The sequence below is a fragment of the Cebus imitator genome, unplaced genomic scaffold, assembly GCF_001604975.1.
Source record: "Cebus imitator isolate Cc_AM_T3 unplaced genomic scaffold, Cebus_imitator-1.0 Scaffold497, whole genome shotgun sequence".
Lineage (NCBI taxonomy): Eukaryota > Metazoa > Chordata > Mammalia > Primates > Cebidae > Cebus > Cebus imitator.
In genome coordinates this window covers 751192-753276 of record NW_016107812.1, presented here as the reverse complement: position 1 = coordinate 753276, position 2085 = coordinate 751192, and the positions used below count along the sequence as shown (strand labels likewise).

At 50.6% G+C, this 2085-nt stretch overlaps 1 protein-coding gene across 1 annotated transcript in view; it reads left to right on the top strand.

Moving 5' to 3' along the window:
* GALNT9 (polypeptide N-acetylgalactosaminyltransferase 9) overlaps positions 1-2085 on the top strand; it is a 119287-nt gene that overhangs the window by 96350 nt on the left and 20852 nt on the right. The window lies entirely within an intron of this gene.

The window sequence follows — 2085 nt, the reverse complement described above, 5'->3', positions numbered from 1 at the left end:
GGGGTGTGTATATGGCATATGGGGTGTATGTGGGGGTGCATATGTACAGTGTGTGGGGTGTGTATATGGCATATGGGGTGTATGTGGGGGTGCATGTGTACAGTGTGGGGTGTGTATATGGCATATGGGGTGTATGTGGGGGTGCATGTGTACAGTGTGTGGGGTTGTATATGGCATATGGGGTATATGTGGGGGTGCATATATACAGTGTGGGGTGTGTATATGGCATATGGGGTGTATGTGGGGGTTGCATATGTACAGTGTGGGGGTGTGTATATGGTATATGGGGTATATTTGGGGGGTGCATATGTACATGGGTGTGTATATGGCATACAGGGTGTATGTAGGGGGTGTATGTAGGGGGTGCATGTGTACAGTGTGTGGGGTGTGTATATGGCATATGGGGTGTATGTGGGGGGTGCATATGTAGTAGAGGATGTGGGGTGTGTATAGGGTGTGTGTGGTGGTATGTATGTCCAGTGTGTGGGGTGTGTATATGGCATATGGGGTGTATGTGGGAGGTGTATATGTACAGTGTGAGGGTGTGTATATGGCATATGGGGTGTATGTGGGGGTTGCATATGTACAGTGTGGGGGTGTATATATGGCATATGGGGTGTATGTGTGAGGTGTATATGTACAGTGTGGGGGTGTGTATGGTGTGCATGGTGTATGTAGGGTGTGGATTGCAGGGTGTGTATGTGGGGTGTCTGTACAGTGTGGGATATGGGGGGATGTGTGGTGTGTGGGGTGTGTGTACAGTGTGTGGGGTATGTATGTACAGTCCATCTGCATCTGTCAGACCCTGTCTGGTGTACAGTGTGTGGGGTATGTATGTACAGTCCATCTGCATCTGTCAGACCCTGTCTGATGTACAGTGTGTGGGGTATGTATGTACAGTCCATCTGCATCTGTCAGACCCTATCTGGTGTACAGTGTGGGGGGTATGTATGTACAGTCCATCTGCATCTGTCAGACCCTGTCTGGTGTACAGTGTGTGTTGTGTATGTAGTGTGTGTGGTGTGTATGTACAGTGTGTGGGATGTGGGTTATGTGTGTATGTACAGGATGTGGGGTATGTGTGTGGGATGTGTATGTACAGTGTGGGGAGTGGGTCGTGTGGTGTGTATGTGTGGAGTGTGGGTTGTGTGGTTTGTCAGTGGATGTGTATGTACAGTGTGTGGAATGTGGGGTGGGTGGGCTGTGTATGTACAGTGTGTGAAGTGTGGGTTGTGTAGCGTGGGGGGTGTGTATGTACAGTATGTGGAATATGGGTTCTGTAGTGTGTGAGTGTGATGTACAGTGTGGTTGTGTGTTATGTATGTGTGTGGGGGTGTATACACAGTGTCTGGGGTGTGTGTATGGTGTGTATGTGTGTGGGGTGTATGTGTATAGTCTGTGGGTTGTGGGGGGTGTGTACAGTGTGCCGTGTGTGGTGTGTGTATGGGGTGTATACAGGGTGGGGTGTGGGTTGTATGGTGTGCGTGTGGGGTGTGATGTCTGGGGTTTGTGGGGTGTGTAAATTCAGTTTGTGGGGCATATATGTGTACGGGGTATGTGAGTGGGGTATGTACATTATGGGGTGTGGGTCGTGTAGTGTGTATGTGTGTGAGGTGTGTATGGTGTGGGATGTGGGTAGTATGGTATGTGAGGTGTGTTTACAGTGTGTGGGGTGTATGTGGGGGTGTGTGTATGTGCAGTGTGTGGGTTGTGTGGTGTGTATGTGTGTGGGTGTGGGTTGTGTGGTGTGTATGTGTGGAGTTTGTGTACAGTGTGTGGGATATGGGTTGTGTGGTATATGTGGAGTGTGTGGCATATGGGTTGTGTGGGGTGTGTATGTACAGTTTGTGGGGTGTGGGTCATGCGGAGTGTGTGGGGGGTTGGGTGTGTATGTGCGTGGGGTGTGTGTGTGCGGTGAGTGCAGTGTGGGTTGGGTTGTATGGTGTGTATGTGTGTGGGGGTGTCTGTACAGTGTATATGGTGTGGGTTGGGTTGCGTGGTGTGTGTGTGGGGAGTGTATGTACAATGTGTGTGGTGTGGGTTGGGTTGCGTGGTGTGTGTGGGGGGTGTGTCTGTGGGGGGTGT